General features: G+C 38.7%; 1 protein-coding gene across 2 annotated transcripts in view; it reads left to right on the top strand.

Annotated features, from left to right (window-relative positions):
* The window catches only part of THRB (thyroid hormone receptor beta), a 649,445-nt gene that overhangs the window by 156,376 nt on the left and 467,206 nt on the right, over positions 1–25,863 (top strand). For both annotated transcript variants that reach the window (XM_077491422.1, XM_077491423.1), the window contains exon 2: positions 18,148–18,253. The gene's annotated coding sequence lies outside the window, so the exon portion shown is untranslated. The remainder of the gene's footprint in view (positions 1–18,147; positions 18,254–25,863) is intronic.

Here is a 25,863-nt window from a genome sequence, read left to right as displayed (position 1 = left end):
TGAATATTTTCTACATAATAAGAGTTTACTACAGGTGGTCCCCTAGTTACAAACTTCTGACTTACAAACGACTCCTACTTACACACGGAGGGAGACAACAGGAATTGAGAGGAATTCTATCCCTAGGAAGGGAAATTCACTCCTGTAAGCCTTATCATGGGAAAAAGATGTCTCCACTGAAGCTTTATCACCAAGGCTTGTTTCCACAAAAACCCCAAATTTTCAAAATCCAATTGTCACAGGGACAGGAAGTGAGGTGAAATCTTCTGAACAGGGGCACAGACAGAAAAACAATTATTACCGGGGAGTTAGCCCTTCCTTATGCTATCCAAAAAGCTTAAAAATATTTTTTTGGGCTGGAGCTTCACTTAAAAAATATACCTGTTCCGCCTTACAGACAGATTCAACTTGAGAACAAACCTGCAGACCCTATCTTGTTTGTGACCCGGGGCCCGCCCATACTGCATTAATAATCAAGGAACACTGATACTTTGGATTTAGTCTATTGAAGAATGCAATTACAAAGATAAGACAACTGACTTATTTAGCTTAATTTTAATACGCAATAATTCAAACCTCAATGAAAATATATATAAACTAACTGTTTTACCTATTAAAGGATTTGCTGGCTGGATAATGAAAGAATAACAGCAGATTGCAATTACATGCCACTCACCTGATTGGCTCCTAGGGCTGCCACTTCCTATCCCAGTCTAAGTATAATGGATTGCAAGAGGCTTATATCAAGTCTAATTTTTTATTTTGTCATTTATTAATTAACAAAAAGCTGCGTTTGAGTATTTTTATCTGCCTTGGAGTTCTGTTTAATTTTAATATATCAAAATTGTATTTAGCAAATGTAAAGGGGAAAGTAATTTTCTGTTGAAAATTTTTCTTGCCAAATATATATTCTCCACTTGCAGTATTCCATCAAATTGTTTTACAGCCATCATGGGTTTTCTGCAAAAATAATAAACACCAAAAGTGTCCCGATATTATGTCAGTGGCGTTTTTAGTGAACTCATCGCTGCAGATATGAATACTGTTCTAAAGTTTAGGGAGAGATTTGTTTCCAATTTGGGACCTGGAAGAAGTATTAAAAAAAATATTAGTCAATGAGCAGAAGTATGACCTTGTTCTATCACTAAACTACAGCCCTTCAAAGGCCATTTGAAGAGGTGCAGATGTATAGAAGTACCCCAGAAAAAAAAAACATGGAATGTGAGTGTGGGTTTCTGTTTACTTAAAATCATATTAGAAAATAAATTGGTTTGAGAAAAATTACTTCTGTAAAGTCACTTTCATTTACAAAAATGCCAGAGTAATGTGTTTAGTATGGCACTGGAATGTGCAGTGACTGCATAAAGAGTGCAGTGATCGTGCATAGCCAGTTAGACGTTTACTGATCCAGTTAGAACAGACTAAAATCTGATTAGCTGCTGTAGGTTATTGCAATTTCCTCGGTCACTTTGCACATACTTTGTGAATGATTCCCTTGGATATTTTGCATCAGAACCCATTTATGTCTACAATGTTTTGTAAATAAATACATGTGAAAAATTAAGTACCTTGCATGGAAATTGTTGACCTTTTCAACATATTTAAATAGGCAAACATTACATCTTTATTTAAATAAATCCTACAAATAAAAGTGATATACATAAATAAGAACGCAATAAATATTTTGGTTTTTGAATCATTTATTGAACAGAATTATCAATAGATGTAATGGTGTACAGTGGAAAAGCACCCTTGGCCTCAAAAGCTAATATTACCCCATTTAGCAGAATTTTCTTCTCGTAGACATTTTGTATAACTGTCCACAAGTTTTAGAACACTTTTTCATAATTGTCCACTGGTCTCTGGCCACTTCTCCATAACTGTCCACTAGTCTCTGACCACTTCTCCATAACTGTCCACCAGTCTCTCTCCACTTCTCCATAACTGTCCACCCATCTCTGACCACTCCTTTATAACTGTCAACCAGTCTCTGACCATTCTTCCATAACTACCCACCAGTCTCTGACCACTTCCCCGTAACGGTCCACCAGTCTTTGACTACTTTTTAATAAGTGTCCACCAGTCTCTGACCACTTCTCCGTAACTGTCCACCAGTCTCTGACCACTCCTCCATAACTATCTACCAGTCTCTGACCACTTCTCCAAAGCTGTCCACCAGTCTGACCACTCCTCTATAGCTGTCCACCAGTCTCTGATCACTCCTCTATAACTGTCCACCAGTCTCTGACCATTTCTCCATAACTGTCCACCAGTCTCTGACCATTCCTCCATAACTGTCCACCAGTCTCTGACCATTCCTCCATAACTGTCCACCAGTCTCTGACCACTCCTCCATAACTATCCACCAGTCTCTGACCACTTCCCCGTAACTGTCCACCAGTCTTTGACTACTTCTCAATAACTGTCCACCAGTCTCTGACCACTTTTCAATGACTGTCCACCAGTTTCTGACCACTTCAATGAGAATCAAATCAGGGGTTTGACTAGACCCATAACTCTCAATTTCTTCTTTTTTTTTTGCCAGTGTGCTTAGAATAGTTATGCTGAATTTTGAGTAAACAAAATAAACCTTTTGGTTGCCATGAGTAAACCAAACTGTTGCCCAGCTCCATTAGGCGAGATATCTGAACAAAGATCACCCTAGTGTCTGTTTTACAAGGCCGTTGTTGGTGATTCACATCCTCAGAGACTGCAATTAATCTGCTGTTTTTTGTTAGATGCACCCTAACTGGTAGACTTACAGTGAGTTAAAAGGAACAGTTACTTAAAGCCACTGTGCAGCTCTAAAAAGTAGAAAGCAGAGGCTGCATATGTAATGGACAAATATAGTTGCCCAATGAACATATGTAATTACAAACTCTATAAAAAAAAAAGATTTTTTAAGCCTTGAGCACATACTGATAAGATTATATACATTAAGTAAATAACTTTAACATATGCGTCTAAAATACATTATGAAGTTCCTCCTTTGTCAACTACAGTGTTATTGCTATCTACAGCTTTATATTTATTTGTAAGGTATATTAATTTTAATAATGTTTTCTGAATGCGTTAAATACACTAGTTATTATTAAGGATAGCCATGACAGCAAAAACTTTCTCCATACAACACAAATATTTTTTTTTTTGTTTTCTCAGTAGCTGAGGCTGTAAAAACCTTTAAGTACTGGTAAAAATTCTGCATGTAGCTTATGATAAATAATTACTGTCCATAAGTATAGGAACGGTGTTGCCTTTGCCATTCAGTGGATAATTGTTTAAAAGGGTAGGGAGGAAAATCGATATATATTTCCATATAATGTATAGAAAAAATACAGTTTAAAAATATTTAAGAAACTTCTGAGCAGTGCCATGTTATATACCCTGTTTCCCCTAAAATAAGACCTAGCGTGATTGTCGACGTTGGCTGCAATATAAGCCCTACCCCCCAAATAAGCCCTAGTTAAAGTCCTTCTATGTCTTATTCTCAGGGTAGGGCTTATTTTTGGGGAAAGAGGGTGGGGTTTATTTGGGGGGTAGGGCTTATATTGCAGCCATCACCGACACTCATGCTAGGTCTTATTTTAGGGGAAACAGGGTAGTAAAACATGGACAGGAATGATTATTATTTTGGAGTCTTTACAGTATGAACCATGCTACTTATGCTAACTGAAGTTGCTAAATAAACATTTGTTTTGTGGGCAGAATGTTAAAATGAGTGCACAATGATGGCAACATCACACTTAACATTCTTATGTGAACAATGGCATGTAGGACAGAAAGTTAATCTTGTAGTATACATAGGTGGCATGAGCAAGACTGTCTCTAAAAAATAATTGTACCCAAAAATCTGCCTGTAAAAGAAGATAATGCTGAACGTGATATGGAGTATTAATTACCTAAAAGACTGCACTTACTCTTTCTTGTATGGTAAATTCCATCAGATAAAAACTGGTAGCATCATCCTTTACATCTTATTACTAGAAAGAACAATTTTTAATTGTTTCTTACAAAATAACTGTATATATGTACTTTGTTGCTACAGAAAAAAAATGTCTAAAAAGCATAAAGTTGCTTTAAAGAAAACATGCATTGGGGTCCTTAATCACACTGCGGCACACACCACTTTTAGTACTTTTTGCACATCATTTTTATTCATGCATCCATGAAAGGCACTGGGGAAATGTGCATGCTCCTTCTTCCTTTCCATAATGCAGAACTTATTTCCTAAACAACTTATCAGTCCCAAGTGTGGCCACAAAAAGGCAATCATATGAAAATGCTAGTTTTCAGAAAAGTTTATATTTGCATCGCATCTTTGGGGACTGTAGCAGCAGATAAAAGAATCCATGGCACTTATGGCATTTTGTACCTCCTTCAGTGCTCTTGCCTTGAAAAAGTGTGCATTGCTCACACAAATCGGTCATTAACTGTATTGTTTTAGCTTTGTCTTAATGTGAACTGGTCCTAAGACAGGAGTGCATATTAATATTGACAGATTTACAGAAAAAAAAAAACATTCTAGAATGAGTACTGTTCATGAGTGAATCTGTTTATCCCAATATTTGACCTTGGTTTGTGGGTAACTGTTAAATATATCACAATGGTTGACAGGAGACAGGGCATCTCACCCCCTATCAAACATGTAAATAAAGATTCTCAACTGGAGATTCAAACACTATGAGCTCTGGTCAAAGAGTGCCGAGACAGGGAGACCTGTGCAGACTACAGAGGCATAGACATGAAATGAGGGATTCAAAGAATCCTAGGGGAGAGGAGTTTTTTAATCTTGGTAAACAACCAGCCCAACAAAAGAGGTCTCCTTGAGTAGATATGAGGTATGGCCATTTATATTTAACAATTGCGCTAGCTCCTTTGCTAAAAACAATCCATGTATCCATTTTCACCAGGTTGTTCTTTAAAGTAACTATTCCCGGGAAGAAAAGGTTGTTTGACTTCTTGGGTTTTTAACAGTTTTTACCGTAAACATACATATTACAGTAGAGTATCATGACTTCATGCAACAACAGATGCTTTCATCATACAAACCCATCTACCATCCAGAATAGATGGTGTTAGAACAGGCAGTCATATTTCTTCACAGAATTGCTTTAAGGTTTGAATATTTTGATAATTCTTTTTATTTACATGACGACCGTTTAGGTTCGACCTGTCTAGAGTTTGCCAACTGGCAGCGCTCCAGTGGTTTCTCTGCTCCCTAGCCTCCTACAGAGTCTGTATAATGTCAGTTCTATGATATCATTATTTCCATAGGCCCATCCTATGAATACATTAGATCTAACTGACCTTATGTTGTTGGAGCCTGGAAGGTGTTGCTAAAAAAAATGTTATTGTTGTAAGCTTAGAATAAAAGTTATCATCAACACAGTATTAAAAAAAAAAAAAAAGAAAGAAAAAAGTAACGTTTCTCAAGTTTAAGTTCACATACAACCCAAATAGACATTTTTCTCCTTCTCAATGCAACTGCTTACTGCAATGTACTGTGTATATGTTGTTTAGTACAGATTTGATTGGTTAAACCAAAAAAGATAAAGTAGGTGTTATTCAACTGAATATATCCTTACTTATTTATGCTATGTGATTTCTACTTTAAAACATGAACAATATTGTGCAATGAATTAGATTAATCCAAAAAAAAAAAAAAAAAAAAACCTGTAGGGTTTAAATCAACAATTTCATGCAATACGTATATTACTGTCCCATTTGTTATAAGTTTGTGGACAAAAATCTGAAAATGTAGAAAAATAAAAAAATTGCGCCAATATAAAGTCCTTGTTGAACTATGATCACATCCAAGTCTTTTATCTTGCTCTCTATAAATGCTTCCCATGCACCATGTGTCTTTAGTACTGAATTATTCAACCCGACTTCAGGGTAAACATGCTCCACCACCAAATACAAATGTGCACTCACTAGAGCTCTAAGGCCCACTGGACCACACTGTGTATATCATAATGCCAATAAATCTCAGCATGGAGCTCCAGTTTAGCTTCTCTCCACCTCATAGATGTTCTTTCCACTCAGCGGGATATGCACCATTCACCCAGAAAGAAAATGACAGAATTATCGTGCAACATAGTTTTATTAAAATTCCATTTAAAACCAATCCCCTAATTTTATGTGCTTATATGTCAGGGTGCCCAGACCGGCACCAGCTCGTCCAGCATATATATGTGTGTCAAAACGTACAAGCGCAATTCTGCCACTGAACTGTGTAGACAAAGGAACTATCTGTCTCACCAAATTCCGACGTGCGTTCCACTGTTCGAACGCATGCGACGTCACCTGTGGTCCACACCAACAGCGATCCAACCTCTATGCATTTCACTGTAAAGTGTCATCAGGAAGTCCGGTCCCCGCCATCTTCCAGGAGGCCTTATACCCGCTGCTGCGATGCTATTGGTGTACGGAATTACTTCCGTGCATCAAACTTTCAATTGATAAAATATTTAAAAACCCCATTAAAAAACGCATGAATAATATCAAAGGTGTATCAATATTCTACCATACCCTGCATAACAAACTGATATTCACCAAATTTGACATTAACACCTGGGAGCGGGAGCTAGGCACTTCCTACTCTCCAGAACAATGACAAAAAGCACTACAAACAAAATAGTCCCCAACCAAAAGTATTAATCTATGGGAATTAACTAAAAAAACACTTCTACGCTGGTATCTAACCCCATTCAAAATATCTAAATTTGACACCCACGCTTCTCCACTTTGCTGACGTAAATGTCGTTCTATACATTATACCACTCGCATATGCACCCTCTGAAAAAGTATTTGCACTGTTGGCACAAATAGTAAATCTATGAATCTCCAAGACCCCAGGTTTAGATATTTTATCCTTAGGAATAGAATCATTCCCAAAAAACACTAGAGCAATACTGACTCACACCCTACTGAGCACTAGACTATCTATCATGAGACACTGGAAAGACCAGGAAATACCCACAATTAGTGAAGTAGTTGCATAGTTAGTAAAGTTGAATAAAGACACCAGTCCATCCAGTTCACCCTGAGTGTGTGTCTACAATTGTCCCTATCCCTGTACATTGCACACTCACATCAGTCCCTACCCTCATGGAGCCCACAATCCAAGGTCCCCATTCCTATACTAGGGCCAATTTTGGACAGAAGCCAATTAACCTACCTGCATGTCTTTGGAGTGTGGGAGGAAACTGGAGTACCCAGAGGAAACCTGTGCAGGCACAGGGAGAACATGCAAACTCCAGGCAGGTAGTGTCTTGGTTGGGATTCAAACCAGCAACCCTTTTTACTGTGAGGTGAGAGTGCTACCCACTACACCACTGTGTCAAAGTTCTGATGACCAACACACATGCCACATACGAATTAATGTTTGCCTCCTCACAAGGTAGATATCAAATAGCACACAGGAAACCGTGGACTGACTGGTGTCAACTTAAAGGCTCTGAATACAATTTATAATTTGCATATCCAAAAAGTGAAACAACAGGTTGTGTAATTGTATGTTTCTTTTTTTATTTAATCTTTTTTGATCTGGTTCAATTTTCTCTTCTTGATTTTATTGCCAAAACTCACCTTCTTACTCATAGCATTGACACAAACTCTAATCTTAGTTTGATAATACATGATATATTGCAGAATAGCTGAGGATAACATATCTACAATAAAGAGAGGATAGGGAACTCTCTACCCTGGACACGTTTGATCCCATATGGGGTGTCAGGGGAGAGGGTCTACCTTATCAAAGAACAGTGGTAATTACTAAAGAACACATATGATAAGAAGGTCATCAATATACACGTCTAAATAAGCACCTATTAAATGCTTAGAGTAAAGAAGCAGAAATTGATACTTTGTTACTTTATTACGTTATTTCTTTACAACTCTTGTATACTATGTACCATAACATGAAAAGTTCAATAAAAAAACGATTGAAAGTAAAAAAAAAATGCATGAATAGGTATGTATGGCATTACCATCTAACTGGGAATCCCTTCGCTAAATTTGATCAAAAGCTGATCGAGCTGGTCTTGGCCTTTACAATTTTACATACAATATTAATACCATGTCATTGTTTGTACCATGTAAATCAATTAAATTCAATATCCTGGAATCATTAAATCATTAAAAATCAGGGCTCAAAATACCATATAGTTACAAGGTGCATTTTATATCTAAATTTATGATGTTCCCCACCCGAATAAATTAATCTTGAAAGAATCCTTCTAGTTGGCCATCTAGTGGCCAGATAGTATATTACTTCCCCAATTCTAGCTCAACTCAATTAATTTAACCATACCTCACAAGTCGATTTAAAAAAAATCTCACAGAATAAAACCCAGTGGATACATTGTCTTAATACTTTGGCCCCCTTGGGTTTAAATAAGGACATAGATTTAAATTGCTATATTAACAATTTTTAGAAAAGAAGTGAGATTCGTTTGAAATTTAAAATAGACTTGTAAGGTACGGGTAAATAAATTGAATGCTTTCACACTGGGGCTCTGGCGGGGTGGTGAAAAAAGTCCTGCAAGCAGCATCCTTGGAGCATGTTTGGAGCGCATAAAAAATTTGCCTCAAAAAAACGCTGCTATCTATTGAAATGAATGGGCAACATTTCAATAGCGCCTGTAAAGTGAAGGAAACGTTATTTAAAATCGTGGCAAAATGGTTCTTTTGAGTCACGTGGCCATAAAAAAAAGCACCCTGCTGACACCACAGAAGCGTTTGTAAAGCACTGCAAAAACTCCTGTCATTTTGTAGGCAGTTTTCAAGTGCCTCAGTGTAAAAGGGGTCTAAAGTTCTTTTTTGACAGGAAAGATTTTTTCTTGACAAACATTCCATTCAGGTTAAACTGTTGCCATTTCTTTCTGGTTATAAATGCACATATTTTGATACAAACTTTTGAAAAAATTAACTGCAGATGCTACAATGAAATGTTGATGCTCTTGGAGACTTCTTTTTAGCACCCAGTGGTCAGCACTTGGGCTTAATTTTCTGGACTGATCAGTCTAAGCCTAGGTTCACATTGCAGCAATTTGGCATCAAATCGCATGCCAAATCGGCGGCTATTGCCGGCAATGGCACCGTCCGAATCAGTGCAGCACTGCACTGATTCCCAAAAGTAATTTCTTTAGTACTTTTGGCAACTTTGGGGTGCAATTTCAATAGACATTTGTGCAGAAATCAGTTGGGACTGACATGCGGGAATGAAATGGTGCGGGTTCAGCTGAACTCGCACCATTTCAATTCCGCTGTCAGTGTGAACCTGGGCTTAAACAAATAAGCATTCGTTTGAAATCTGTGCTGCTTGTAGATTTTTTTTTCTTATGGTGGAATAGTTGATTTCAAATCATGTGACTCTCTTTTAAAATTCCTTTGCAGACTCATAGGCATCCACAGCTTTCTTTTTGAGGGCCTTAGAGGGATCTTGACATGATGCCACTATTAATGCCAATAGTAAACAGAATACCATACATTAGATATCTGAGGTTTAAATAAGTCCAGTTCCAACTGCATACTACCTAAGAGCCAGGTCACACAGGGGCGACTCAGATCCGACTTCAGGTCACCCCTAGTCGCCTCAGGTCGGACAACATGTAAAAATCAATGTAAGTGAATGAGAGCCATCTTAATGCACACTACTGAAGTCGCTCCGACTTCAGAAAAGGTTCCTGTACTACTTCAATCCGACTTGTAGGCGAATGGTACCCATTGATTTCAATGGAGGTCGCCTCCAAGTTGGATCTCAGTCTATACGGAAGCGACTCTGACAGAATTATCAGCTCTCAAGAGGGAACTCCACACCAAATTTATGAAAAAAAATTGGCGTGGGTTCCCCCTCCGAGAGCATACCAGGTCCTTAGGTCTGGTATGGATTCTAAGGGGAACCCCCTAAGCAGAAAAAACGGCGTGGAGTCCTCCCCCAGATCCATACCAGACCCTTATCTGAGCACGCTACCCGGCCGGCCAGGAAAGGGGGTGGGGACGAGCGAGCCCCCCCTCCTGAGCCGCACTAGACCACGTGCCATCAACATGGGGGGGTGCCTTGGGGAAGGAGGGCTGCACGCCCCCCCCACCCCAAAGCACCTTGTCCCCATGTTGATGAGGACAAGGGCCTCTTCCCGACAACCCTGGCTGTTGGTTGTCGGGGTCTGCAGGCGTGGGGCTTATCGGAATCCGGGAGCACCCCACCCTATGTGAATGAGTATGGGGTACAATGTACCCATTCACCTGTGAAAAAAAATGTACAAAAAAAACACAACACACAAGGGTTAAAATAGTTTATTGCACAGCTCCCGGGGTCTTCCGTCTTCGGGGGTCTTCTCGCCGGACTCCTCCGCTATCTTCTGCTAGCTCTTTTACTAGCGGAGGAGCCCGGTTTTCTTCTTCACCGCCGCCCTCTTCTTCCGACTTCGGGGTCTTGTCCCCCTCTTCGGTTCTTCTTGCCGGGTCACCACTCCTTCTTCTAGCTCTTTTACAGGCGGTGGCCTGGTCTTCTGTCGCCGCTGCCGCTGTCTTCTGTTCTTCTCTTCTTCTCTTCAGGAGATGTTGCCTCGTTGCTGTCTCTGCTCACAATGACGGGGATGCGGCGTGCGGCGACTTATATAGGGACATCAACGGATGATGTCCCCGCCCATTATGATGTCACTGTCCCAGAGGGTATTGTTTGAACAAAGAAGCTTTAGCTCATTTACTAAGCTCTAGGAGAAGCTGCACTTTGCAAAGTGCACAGTATTTTTGCCTTTAGTAAATGATGTTATGTGGAAATCATGACATGTACCATATTAATTCATGTGAAACGTGAATCTTAATGGTAGCTCCACTCTAAGATCCCTAACATGAAAATCCCATAATCAGGGCTAGATCCTGTAGCTATTTTGTGTATAAATCATATAAATTGTGTAGCCTTTTCCATGTCGAATCACTTGGAATCATGCTTGCCCTAACTGTAAACTAAGGTTTATTTTATCTCTTGGCAAGTGTTTTGCATTTGGGATCACAGTTAAGCGTAATCAATACTGAAAATTTTGACTTTTCCTTCGATTTGTTCAATTTTGCAGCATGCTTTCCTACAAGAGTTTTCAGCGCATACATAAACATGTTTTGGCGTACAGGAAAAAAAAACACAAATGTTTAACTTAGCTTCTTGTTTGTACCAAAGCATTCAGCTCAGTATGCCTTAGCCCAAGGCACTTGGATGCTTGGTGATTTAAGGAACCCGCATTGAGCACCCCCTTTTGAACTCTGCCTGTACAAGACTTTAGTTATATCCCTGGGGTACAGAAAGTTTGGCATCAGCAGACTAATTACATTTTTGTTAATGCCAATCAATCGAGCTCACTGTCAATCCAATAGATTTTAGACACTGTTGTGTTTGTGTATACAGAGATGTGATCGTGAGAATATCATCTGCAATGTCTAACAGACTGGAGGACAGCCAGCCTTGACAGACAGAGCTGGAAAGCCTGAGCACAGCTATTTACAGGCTCCTCTTGCCGACAAAGTCGACAAAAAAAAGAAAGAAAAAGGTGTGTGCAGTTTTATGTGTGTGTGTGTGTGTATATATATATCTTTTTTTTTTTAATTTGGTTGTTAAAATTATATATGAAAAAAAATATATATATAAAGCGCCGATGTAATGGCGGCACTTTTCGACCACTAGCGGGGCGATTTTAACCCCCACTAGCGCCTGAATAAAGGGTTAAAAGCACCCACGCAGCGACACTGCCAAAGCACTTTCCAGGCGGTTCGCCAGTGGTGCCCATTGATTTCAATGGCAGGGATGGTGCAGGAGCGTTGTATACACCGCTCCCGCACCGCCCCGAAAGATGCTGCTTGCAGGAATTTTTCTAACGTCCTGCAAGTGCACCACCCCAATGTGAAAACACCCTGTCTTTCACACTGGGGCTGCAGGAGACGGTTTTTCAGGCACCTGAAAAACACCCCAGTGTGAAAGGCAATGATTACTGTAGTAAAGTCACTGGTTCCCAAAAAAGATGTCCGCTAGGTGTTCGATCTGTCTGCCGCAAGAACTGCTAAAAATCACTGACCGCCGCCATTACTAGTAAAAAAGAAATAAATAATAAACATGCTGCAAATATATTCCCTTTTGCATAAATAATATTGGGATTTTTTTTAACCAAAAATATGTAGCATAATACAAGTTGGCCTAAATTGATGAATAAATTACTTTTTTTTTACATTTTTTTTTTTTTGGAAATGTTTAATAGCAGAAAGTAAAAAAAAAATTTTTTTTTCCAAATTGTCCCTCTTTTTTTTGTTTATAGCGTAAAAAATAAAAACTGTAGAGGTGATCAAATACCACCAAAAGAAAGCTCTATTTGTGGGAAAAAAAGGACATCGACTTTGTTTGAGTACAACGTTGCACAACCGCGCAATTGTCAGTTAAAGCAACTTTTCCGCGCTTCTTCTCCATTCATAGAAGCTGTACTTTAGCTGATGCATGAAAGGTCTGACTCCTCCATGTATAGATCATTGTGCTGATTTTTTTTTCTTCATTTTTGACTAAAGTTAGGCTTTAAAAGACTAAAGAATTGTAAAATTCTCTTACTTTCAATGCTTGAAAAATGATCCTGAGCACAAGACTTTCTAGAGATTTCGCCCCATTACTCATCATTGAGGTGGGTCACTCCATATACTGTACAAGGATGTGCAAATGCAACTTTTCCTATTTTAACACTGTGATTGACCACATAAATACTGTATCTTAAAGGCAAACTCTCATATATAAGCAGTGAGGTTTCTAAAATAATGTTTAGCATGTAGTTCAAATAGAAGGGATTGTGTTTTCTTTCAACAAAACTGAATTTTCACTTTAAGGTAAGATAGTAAACAGCAGACATACACATGCTGGCATTTCTTTAACCACTTGTTTCCGGGAGGCCATCATAGGACGTCCTCCCTTGTGCACGCTGCCTGCAGGGCGTGCGGGGAGCGCGCTGTGATCACTGAGTCACTGAGACTCAGGTTATCACCAATCCGAGTAAGGGGCCGGTCCTGGCCCCTTACCATGTGATCAGTTGTCAGCCAATGACAGCTGATCACATGATGTAAACAAAAGCTCTGTAATCGTTTTTTTTTTCTCCTCACGCTGATAATCGGCTTATGTTAAAGGGACATCGGTCCCGAAGAGGAAGGATCACAGGCACCTCATCTGTGCCAATCAGTACCCCCTGCCAGTGCCACCTGCCAATGCCCACAGTGCCCACCAGTACCACCTATCAATGCCCATAAATGCCACCTACCAATGCCCACAAGTGCCACCTATCAATGCTCACCAGTGCCACCTATCAATGCCACCTATCAGTGTAAGCAATCAGTGCCCATTATTGCCACCCATCAGTGCCCATCACTGCCGCCTCATCAACGTACATCAATGAACGAGAAAAATTACCTGTTTGCAAAATTTTATGACAAAATATATAAAAAAATAAATTATTTTTATTCGTTCTTTTACAATTTTTTTAACAAAAAATAAAAACCACAGAGGTGATCAAATACCACCAAAAGAAAGCTCTATTTGTGGGGAAAATGTTTTAATTTCATTTGGGTACAGTGTTGTATGACCGCGCAATTGTCATTCAAAGTGCATCAGTGCTGAAAGCTGAAAATTGGTCCGGACAGGAAGGGGGTTTAAATGCCCAGTAAGCAAGTGGTTAAAGTCCAGCTCTAAATTTGTGTCAGACTTTTTCCTGTCCCTGTGTTCTTTAACAACCTTCCAGGTTGAAATGCATCATAGGGACATGGCCAATGGGCAGGGTCTGAGCTAAAATCCAGACTTTTCTATGAGATACAGTTGACATTTACAGTGCGTGGCTTGAGCTTGGTATAGTTGTGGATGTGTGGAGTGGGGCATGCTCCTTTTGGAACCAGCACCCGAAGTGGAGGAGGGGGGGGGGTCATCATACAGTCGACAGGGCTCATGGGAAAATGCTGCAAAGAACAGCGCTCATGCATAACGTAAACACCATCCTATCCAGCAGTAAGAACCACCATCACCAGAGGAGAAGGACCCTCTGAGTCATGTCGCGTCCAAAAGAATTAACTCATGTATGTAAGTTACACTATATTATCAAAAGTATTGGGACACCTGCCTTTACACGCACATGAACGTTAATGGTATTCCAGTCTTAGTCCGTAGGGTTCAATATTGAGTTGGCCCACCCTTTGCAGCTATAACAGCTTCAACTCTTCTGGGAAGACTGTCCACAAGGTTTAGGAGTGTGTCAGAAGAATTTAAGCCTATTCAATATTGAACCCTACGGACCAAGACTGGGATGCCATTAAAGTTCATGTGCAATTGTGCAAGTAAAGGCAGACGTCCCAATACTTTTGATAATAAAGTGTATACAGGCATACCCCACTTTTAAGTACACAATGGGGTTTATTTACTAAAGCTGGGAAGTGCAAAATCAGGCTCATTTCTGCATAGAAACCAATGAGCTTCTAACCCCAGCTTGTTCAATTAAGCTTTGGTAATAAAACCTGGAAGCTCATTGGTTTCTATGCAGAAGGGAGCCTGATTTTGCACCTTCCAGCTTTAGTAAATAAACCCCATTGTGTACCTAAAAGTGGGGTATGCCTGTAAATGCTATGGGGAGTTAGGGAGCAACCTGGGATTCTTCTTTAAAAAATTGCTATAAAAAAACAAGGTCCTTGGAGTGTTTGGAATCCCTGCTACTATATTTCATCATCATTGAAGGCAGTGACCCACTGATGATTAAAAGTTATAGCCCCAATTTTTGAGATATATACATTTTTTAACCCTGATATTTTCAGTTGTATTTGCTTTGTAAGTAAAGTCATGACTGGAAGAATAAACAAATAATATAACAAAAATATTCTAAAATTAAACAGACATTCCTCTTTAGGGCTCATTCACACCGCCAGTCTGGAGCTGCATTGCCCAAAGCCTCATACACACGATCAAATTTCTGACGGGAATTGTGTGCTGACAGGCTGTTGGAGGAAAATTGGACAATTGTCGGATTTTCCATGGACAATGTTGGATAGCAGGTTTTAAATTTTTCTGAGGTCAAATGTATGTACACAAGTCTGTCTGACAAAAGTACAAACACGCATGCTCGGAAGCAAGGACAAGCCAGAAGCAGTCGATCCTGTAAACTAGCATTCATAATGGAGAATTAACATTCGTGACGTGGCAAATTATGAAATCTCGAAATGCAGCGCACAATTCTCTTCTTCTTTAATGGGATAATAATGAAGCTGCTTTGCTGGTGATACTGTGGATTTATGGCAAACGAATTTTCAAAATTTTCAAAGGCTTTTTTTTTTCTAGAGATATCAAGAATAATATTAATTATATATATTTTATTTTTTTGGGGGCAAGTTACCACAACACCATTATCCTGTAGTTTTTAAGATCAAAGATACAACTATGTTGAGTCCCTTGTCAATTTTACATTGTATTTTTTTTTTATGAAACTGCCTACTCCCAAACTGTAATTTGAAGTAAAACATATAGCCAAGTATTATTCTACAATTTTTTTGGGTTGTGCATTAAAAAAAGAAAACAAATAAAATTAGACATGCTATCTGCCAATAGAACTTAACCAAAAAGTGCATTCTATGCATCCAAAAATATAGAAAATATACCAAATCAAATCATTATTCAACCAAAAAATAATGACAAAGCAATAACTCCAAGGCTAATAATACACGTTATCTCCTCCAATTCCGCAACATGGCTGGTTGACGAACGGCCGTTCATAAATTAACTGAAAAGCACAAAATGAAAAGCACGAATCAATAATCACCAAACCTCTACTGATGCGAAATTAGCAGAAGGAGTGCAAAGGGTGGCGCTAAAGAGCCGAAAAACTACGTAGTACGTCACTACATTCGTGATTGTTGGCCAACAATTGCAGTGTTTGGGCCAACGCCCTTCGGACAAAAGTCCACGGTTTTGTTGGCCAACAATCCGATCATGTATATGAGGCTTAACAGTGTCCCAAAGCAAGGCAGACTTATTTTCTATGGTCTCAGTTAACATTGATGTGTTGCATTGGTGTGCATAAAAAAAAAAAAGTATGACAGGTTGGAGCACACTACAGTGTATAGTAAAAACATTGAAGCTCAGGAAAACAAATGCACTGCAATGAATGATAAAAAAGCATTGCATTGCAGCCCCAATGCGATTTAAAATCACAAGCCCAACCCATCAGAGCGCACGTGTGTTAAGCTGCACACGCTATGCATACGCTATGGGGCCCTTCAGAAGTCCCAATAGGACCAAACATATACTTGGACTTATGTGGCTTCTATCAGCTTGTATCTAGTGAAGAGCAATGAACTAATACATTACTTAGCAGATGTTTATTTCCCATATATAAGTAGTTGCCTGAAAAGAATGATTTTACCCAGAAGGTCGACTAAGTTTAGCAATGACTAATTGTAATTGTCATTCAGTAGCAAAGGAAAGTTGCTTTCAATAGAGGAATTGAGCTGCTGACATTGTGTCAAGGCCAGACTGTCTAAAAACTTTGTTGATTCATGCAATCATTTATTTTTTCTGGTTAGACTGGTTGTAACTTGCTGTCATTTATTATTTTATTTAAAGAAATGTATGGTGATTATAAGTATAGCCACAGAGAAAAGTGATAAGTTGTCAGCCATGAATTAACAAAAGTCCCAACGAAAAGTTGCAGACTGTATTTTTGCGGTTTTAGTTTCTTCATCTTGCTCAATATTCCTATAAAGGCTGTAACTTGAGGTGGCATTTCTGCTCTACCTTGGACGTTTTTTTTTTAATGCGTGATGCCACTATTCAGCGGCATCCTTTGTCAAAGTCACCGTCCTGCAAGATGAAACAGTATGACTTCTGATTTGTCATTGTCAGCTGGACTAAACCTGTCGCATTCAATACACATTGGGGTATGAATTTATTAAAGTAAAATGAACATGGCTTCCCTTCGAACATTCAATCACATGCAGAGTAACATAAAGAAGTAGCACTTTTCCTCTTGCTGGTTGAATATTTAAAGCAAAAATGGTTTCAATTCTGTTCATTTCTTTTTCCTAAATATGTTTTTTTTTAGGGTGGTAAGAATCTTTTTAAAGTATAAGTTCACCTTTGGTAACATGGTACAAGTTAATCCCGGATTAAGGGTGTAACATGCTACCAAGGAGCAGCTGCCTGCACCCCTCAGATCCCCCACTGTGACAGTGTGCAGGGATCTTCTCTCTGGACCCACTGTCATAATTTTAAAAGAGTGTGGCAGTGCAGGGCTTGGCAAAGATCTGTAAATAAAAGAACTACAACTATTGTCTGCCACCATGGCAGAGGACTTGTAGTTCTCAATGAACTGCGAGGGCGCTGATGAGCGCTCTCATAGTTCATTGATCATCCTGCTCTCAAGTAGTTGTCTGCCAGTATGGGGGGTACAGGCAGACAGCTATACTGAGACTCTGCAGGAGCCTGACATTGCCCTCGTGATCTGCTGAATACAAAAGCTGGCAGAGGAAGATTTATCCATCCACATTTTGCATAGATGGGAGAATCTATAGGCTGAATGGGAAAAATCTTTATGTATGGCCATTAAACAGTCACATGTATCTTAGTTGGCTTGGCTATTCCACAGTTCTTGCTTGGAATGAGGAAGACTGTTTTAAATCTGTTCCATGACCTGATTCACACTTTAAATGTGTGCCTGTTCACATATGCTTCACATGTTTTTCTATGTCTACTTGAAACTTCATATAATAGGTCAGTTGATCAGAGCTCAGTAAGTCAAGCTATCATAGTGACTGATCCCTTATCTTATTCTGAGGTTTCAGTCAGTGTAAGCCAATGCAGAACCTTTAGCTTTCAGCCAGAAATACCCAGTCTGGCAATAAAGTATTTTATTTTGTCTTGGATAGAATAGAAAATGGTAAATGTAAAAAGTAATTTTGTGTTTCCCCAGTGGTAATTGGGGCTAAATCTTCCAGGGACTGACTTAAGATGGCAATGCAAACCTGGCCAAGGTAATCATTTATGAGCATCTGAAAAAAATGCTTTAGATATACTTTAAAAATACAGTGTAAAAGTAATGTACCAGTAATTCTGTTACTATTTACAACATATTAAGTGATGACTTTCTGTTTCAGTTTTAGAATCCACTATCCGCCTTGCAGCTTTCACAGGTGAAGTCTGAAGAGGTCATTAATGGATACATGGTTCAAGGAACCAAAGGAATATAGACATGAAGATCTAGTAAGTGTATCGCTTAGATACTTATGTTTGTTCTTATATGATGTTGAAAGAGCTATTGCAAAGGATGTAGTTGTATATTCATCTTAACATGTTTTATCACAAGATTTTGACAGAGATACTTTTGACTTTAAGGGGACAGATCCAAATTTGCCAGTATTTTCAAGGGTTGCAATGCTGCTTAAACAATGTGCATATGATTGTTATAGAGGAATTTTACCCGTGTTCATTTTTTTTTCAATCCCCTCTTTTGCTGCCATCTTCTTTTTTTATGTCATTGGAAGCCAGCTGTTTCTTCCTGGTTCTTGCAGCTGGCCGCCTATGGTGTGGTACATGTTCTGGTACATGTTCTGTATGTATTATGCATGACATATATTTCCAGGCCTATCCACATATACAGGGCCATTTACATAAAGAAAAGTATTTAAAAAAAATGTTGGCTAACTCTTTATATGCATTTATTCTATTATTCCGCTTTTGAAATCATGTTCTCTAAGAATAACCCATTCAAAAGGATGTTAATAGGCCCCTGGTCCCGTGTATTTGCCTCCTGTTCACGTTGTTTCGTCTGTACTAAAGGAAGCCAAGTTTACCTTATTACATTGTCCAATTCTGGGCCTGTGTGCTTATCAATGGAAGCACACCTACTATCTAATTCTGTCAGCAAAAAAAGATAAAAATTGCCCAAGCCTGGAAAAAAAAATATTGTCTCTTTTCAGGGGGTGAGAGATCGCATGACTGTGTTGATGCTTAACGAACAGATGTTGAGCATCTGCAACGACTCTTATGTCAAGTTTCTCTGCCTTTCCTACCCTGCCCCATGCAGCTTGGGCCACCTGTGCTCCCAATGCTCCGGAGCCCCCTACCTCCTGCCCATCTTCTGGCCTCAAACCTTCTGGACTCCCCCAGGCTCCCTCCCATAGACTCCTTTATCCCTTCTCTAGCTCCCTACTTGGTAATTGTGCAAGCTAAGCTCCTTTCCTCTACTTTCACCTTTCCGCCTAACCTTCTTCTGATTTCTGCTCCTTTTTAGATCTTTCTAGGCTGTATTTTGCACCACCTTTTGGATATTGGTGGGCCCAGGGGATGCCCCAGTCATGGGAAGCCTCTGCAGGACCCCTCGGTCCTTGTGGTCCCATGAGCACTTCTTATTTGCTGCTTTTGTTTTAGCTCTCGTTTTTTTCTGTTCACGTATCACCCTTTTTTTGCCTTCCTTGCAAGCTAACTTTTGTTACCACTTCAATACTAGCCCCTTCGTGGGCAGAACTTTTGCACTTTAACAATTTGCTAAAACCAAATAAAAACTATTGACACAGAAAATTCAAAGGATGTGAAAAGATGAGTGACTGAATGAAATATGTAGACAAAGTAATGTTTGCTACAGTTGAGTATCAAAAACCGGTAATTTTATGACAGTGGACAAATCTCCAAAGTGTGGGGCTGTCTTCTGCAAGTTATACGAAGGCAGCATGCAGTTTTTCTCATTCACCTTTAAGTTATGCTGAGACTGCATTTCTTTACATAGCAATTTTTTTAGAATGTCTTTTTTATGGTTAAGAATATTTCTCAACCGATACCTCTAATTTTGATGTTATACCATCTGGATTATTCAGCAAGGAAGTGCAGAATGATTTTACCAATTGAAAGCAACCAGATTTTGTTTGACCCATTTGACTACAATGCAACTACTGTCATCTGATTTGCTCTGATTATATCTAGGAGCATGATGCTATAACTGCACTTTAATTATTTCATAAGTTATTGCTAGAGAATTATCTGCAACTTGTATAGCATTGGTGCCAGAGTATATCATTGCAGTAAAGATAAGGACATTTCAGGCCCAATGTCATACCATATTAATTAGAAAGCTTCTGAAGTTCATGTGTCCTCAAGTTACTATTAATAGGTACATATCACGTTGTCATCTAAGAGAATTTGAAGTTATACAATATAAGAACATGTAGTTGTACTATAGTAAAAGATTCTCATATCACTGTTCTCAAAGGACGCAGCTTGCCTATTAAATGGTTCTGATGTGTATCTTTGTATTTATCATGTATAAATTACCATCTCACTCACTAAATCCATTTGGTTGCCTGCATCCTTATATTCTGCAATAAATATGTCCTGCTTATCAACATTGCCCTCTGTAGTTCACATTGAGATAGTACATATTGAATCAAGTGACAAAAGGCTGCCACCTGTGAAAAGCTTGCAACCGTAAAGGACTAATTAAAGAGGAATTCCAGGTATCGATGTCACTGTACAGCACAGCAGCTGGTGTGCACTGCGATCTGGCCGATGATGTGCTGAGCCATTACTACCATTATAAAAAAAAGAAACCCTTCCTTGAGCATCAGACAACCTTGTAAACATAGAGAGTGGGGAAACCCAAAAGGCTGGTATGAGGCTCGAGAATGAGAAGTGGGGCAAGGACAAGTGTTATGCAATGATTATTTACTTACCCTCCATTTGCTACAGTCATGGCTTGAGAAGGCCAAAATATGTTTTTGTGTATTAGCTTGCCCATTTTTAGCCATGGTAGTTTAGATGATCTGCAGAGAAGACTTAAGGCCCGTACACACAATCAGACTTTTTGAAAGCAAACATGCAAATTAGCTGTTTTAAGGCAACATCCGTCCGTGTGTACAATCCATCGGACAAACTTTTTCGGTTTTCATCGGACACAAATGTTGACTGTGCGAACAGACAAACTTTTCAACAGCATAAGTCCGATGGAGCAAAGTCCGATCATGTGTACAGAAAACCATCGGACTTTACAAACACGCATGCTCTGAACCAAGGCAAAAGATCAGACAAAAATACAGAAGTTGACCAAAGGTGGCTGAAAAGAGCAGAAAAAGCATGTGATTTGGTGAAAGTTGGCTGAAAAGGTCCGATCGTGTGTATGCTTAACAAGTTCATGGGCAACGCCCTTTGTACAGAAGTCCACAGGAAAGTTTGTACAAAGTCCAATCACGTGTATGAGGCTTTAGAAGACCCTTTTTACAAGCATTTTTAGAAAGGTCTGTGGTGCTTTCTTCTAGCCTGATTTCACATCAGACTCAAAAGGCTGAGGACCATCATAGTACTACCAGCCCTGGAGTTTTGCCACCTAAATATAAGTACCATCTGATGATCGAGTGACTTCAGGTTACTACATTATGCCTGTGTTTATTTGCAAATATTTGACACCAAATAAAAGCTCAGTGGAAAAGATATTTTGGGTTGCTCTAAATGCCATCCTGGCATTCATTGTATGTATTTGCCCCACTAGCTAAATCTCTTACATTGTCCATATTCAAGCCTAGTCAGCTGCTCGAATCTGAGCTTGGGAAGCCAAGTATCACCCAATGTATATCGTAGAAAGGGATATAATATGGCACAGAATATTAAGATAAGGTGGCTGCACTACCTAAAAGATTTGTGAATGTCTGCTGACTCAAACATAAGAGTTACATCTGACCAATGTAGATATTCTGTTTGGTGTAACATGAATGAACCGTTTATTTATTTATTTTGTCTGTTAAACTCTTTACTCTTCCAGCCACGTATTTAAGACTTAAAGTATAACTAAAGGCAAAACTTTTTTTAGTTTTGGATAGAGTGGAGAAAGATTAGAACGCTTGTCATTATTTTTTTTATTGCTGTCTTTGTCACCATTAGGGAGATTCACCCTCTCTGTTTACCGTGTTTACCATTGTCATTGAAAGTGAAAGTAAAGGAAAATCCCACATTTTCGGTTGTCCCCAGAAAAGTAATAGAGGGGAAGCCTGCCTATGGGGACGATAATTCTGTAATTTGAAGGGATTTCCTCTCACTTCCTGTTTTGGCTATGGGACAGGAAGTGAAGGTAAATTTCCCTCATGGAACATAGATGGCAATAAAATCTGGCAGGGATTATAACCCCCACTTACTCTATCCAAAATTAAAAAAACAAATTGCCTTTAGTTCTACTTTAATTCAGTTAACCCCCCTGACGGTTTTCCCGAGTCTGACTCGGGGTGGATTTTTTATACCATTAGCGGTATCCCCGAGTCAGACTCGGGACTGCATCGCTGGATCCAGGAGGAGGAATACTCACCTTCTCCCTCGGATCCAGCGTCGTCTCCCCGCTGTACGAGCGAGCCGTGTCTCGCTCGATCTATCACATCGGCGATCTCCGTGCCCTGCGAGCGTTGCGACGCACGGGCACGGAGATCGGCGCCAAATTCAAAAAGTGAAACACACAGTATACATACAGTATAATGTAATCTTACAGATTACATTGCTGTATGTAAACATTTCACATCCCCGTTGTCCCTAGTGGTCTGCCCAGTGTCCTGCATGTAGTTTTATATAATAAAAGCTGTTCTTTATACCTGGAAACTGGAGATTGTCCATAGCAACCAAAACTGTCACTGTACATCAAAAATGATTTTAGAGCAGCTAGAAAACAGCGATAATAAATTGGAATCACTCGCAGAATTGAGCGATAGCGATTTGTGGGGAGATTCGTCATCAAATACTGAAAAGTAATGACAGTGACAATTCTGCAACTGAGCAAATTTCTGTGTTTTTGATGTGATTACATTATTGAATAATTTTTATTATTGTTATATTATTATTTGGTACAATTATTTATAATTATTTCTTATATTATAATTTATGATTTAATTTTTCAAACTTTATCATACCCGGGATGTCTGCTAGACTCTGGTTTGGACAGATTTAAGAGAGTTATTCCTAAGAATTGCAGGACTACAATATAAAACGCCAAATTTTCATGCAAAATAATGGTACCGCTTTTAGCACCTAAAATCCGAAATAATGGTACCGCCAGGGAGGTTAAGCAGAATATCTACAAGCTAAGCTTTGCTTTAACAACAAACTATTCACATTCAAATGACTTGCATTTATAAATTGTCCTTATTTTTATTTGTTTATACATTTATTATATGTAATATTTTTATATATTAAACTACATAGATCTCTACATCACTAATTTGTACTTGGGCCGAACTGCTTAATAGTGGGGTTTATTTACTAAAGGAATAAGACGTGTTCACTTTCATGAATAAGAGATGTTTCATTTTGCAAAGAAAACTCAGTTATTTGCAAAGAAAATGAAAAACAGAATTAATGCTTGTACAGGATTCTATAACTGAAGTCCACACAACTTCACAATTTACTAAGCTACGTACGTGAATTTTCACCGAAAACAAACATTCTCTATGACTTTAGTAGGATCAAAGTATTTATGTTATAATAATGTCATCAGTGATGTTTTATATTTATTCAATTTCTTATCTCAGTTAGTATGATAATTATCTCACTTTTATATACAGTGTAGTTGTGGATGGAATGGGGAAAGGTTAGAACCCCTGTCAGGTTCTAACTTTCTAACCTGCTATAGTCCTCCTTTAGAGAGATATCTCCTAATTTTCTGTTCTGGGGACAACTTTTTATCATAAGGGAAGTGGTGGAAGATAAACAGATTTCCCCTCGCTTCCTGTCAAACTTTTTTGCCAAACAGGAAGTGAAGAAATCTCTCTAACAAAGCTTCCAGTGGCAGTTCCAATTTTTCTCCACTCTATCCAAAAACTATAAAAAAAAGTAACTATATTTTGCACAAAGTTATTGCACTTAGCACTTCATTAGGGCTCTTACACGCTGACATCATGTTCTAGCATTTATTGCTTTGCCAAAGTAAAAAAAAAATTGTGTCAATATTTGTAATGTAAGTGTCTCCGCTTCTAAATACCAGCATGACTTCGCTGAGATGTCTGCTGGGAAGTTTTTGGGCATCCTGCGTGTGTCAGTTCTGATAATGCAAGTCAATGAGAATATTTAATAATCAGCCACCTGTGATTTTTCCAGCCCTTTGCTTTGGCTGACCTAAGGTTTGCTCTGCCATCAGAAAAGGTTAAAAAAACAAAAGAATGTTTTTTTTTTTTAAATACTTGAGCCTCATTGAATAAACCTGAAAAAAAAATAGTAAAGAACAGAATAACAATTATTAATATTGGATTTTCACTAAGAGGGGGTTGTTTGAAAAGTGATGCAATAGGGGTTATTTACGAAAGGAAAATCCACTTTGCACTATAAGTGCAAAGTGCACTTGAAATTGCACTGAAAGTGCACTTGGAAGTGCAGTCACTGTAGATCCGAGGGGGACATGCAAGAGAAATAAAAAACAGCATTTTAGCTTGAACATGATTGGATGATAAAATCAGCAGAGCTTCCCCTCATTTCAGATCTATCCCTCAGATTTACAGCGACTGCAATTCCAAGTGCACTTTCAGTGCAATTTCAAGTGCACTTTGCATTTGTAGTGCAAAGTGGATTTTCCTTTCGTAAATAACCCCTCATGTCTTTATCCATACAAATCCTCAACTTCAAACTTGTTTGTGTTGTTTTTAGTCATTTTTATTTTCATATTTTTGGCTTTGAACTTTATTTTACTACTAAAGTTGCTCGTAACAACTCAAATAACTAACTACTAAAAGTGGATGAAGATTATATATATATATAATGTGAACATCTGGCTAAATGAGGAACCTGTTATAAGTTAGTGTCAAACAGAAACACACCCATATTGGGCACAGTTTAGTGAATTATAGCTGAATAAAACTATAATTCTTTTGATGTTCTGTAAGTTAATTATATAGTGGTTTATCCTATGGTTTATCCCAATATATGTATCTGTTAGTTTGGGCTTTTAAACACATTGTAGCAATGTCTGTGCATGTCCCGATACCCACACAAACCATCATAATAAGAATAATGCACGCATTTCTTCCTCCTTTTTAAAGGCATGTCACTCATCTTTTCTTAAAAGTACAATTTATCCCATCAGTTATTACTAACCAACAGTTATATGTCACTATTACAATTTATGAACATGTTTTTGCATGTCTAAGGCCCTGTCAGTTCACCGCCCATGTTTTAGAACTTCTACATTTAATTTTCTTTTAATATACGGAGCTTTTCCATTAGTATTTTACCCCGTTTTCCCCCTTTAGATAATTCCACATTTTGAGGTTTTTACAACCTCAAATTAAAATAGATGTTTTTTTGAAGGTGCAAATATGTTTTATTGTTACATAAAAGAAGATATTTGTTGGTTGCTTAAAGTGGACTTAAACTTAAAAAAGTCAAGATTTGCTATGTTGTAGGGAACATCTAGAAAAGTTAGTTGTGCCTAAGAAGCAGTGCTGGGTTTACACATGCCCAGTTCAGAGATGCCAAACTGTCCCCTCTCCCCAATTTACTATGCATAGGTCAGTGTCAGGAGAAGCAGCCAGTTGAGTATGCTTAGGCATCTAGAGCAGTGGTGGTCAACTTGAAAATAATAGAGCAACTCAAGTGCGGCCCCAGAACTCCCAGAGGGACAAACCTTAGCATGCTTTTATGCATTGAGATGCACTGCATTGAGTTAAAAATGATAGATTGTAATACACCAACATTTTGGTCCTGCTGAAATCTCTGCATTGTACTGCAATGTGCACTGAAGAGAAAGTGGGAGTAAATTAAGTAATGGTGTCATTGGCAGTAATAGTAACTCTCAGCACTGGTGGCAGTAATGATAACTTCCAGCATTGGTGTCAGTGACCGCACAGCATTAGTGTCTG

The sequence above is a fragment of the Lithobates pipiens genome, unplaced genomic scaffold, assembly GCF_037356315.1.
Source record: "Lithobates pipiens isolate NorthernLeopardFrog02 unplaced genomic scaffold, aLitPip1_a1.2 Scaffold_19, whole genome shotgun sequence".
Classification (NCBI taxonomy): domain Eukaryota; kingdom Metazoa; phylum Chordata; class Amphibia; order Anura; family Ranidae; genus Lithobates; species Lithobates pipiens.
This window is presented reverse-complemented; position numbering and strand designations above follow the sequence as displayed.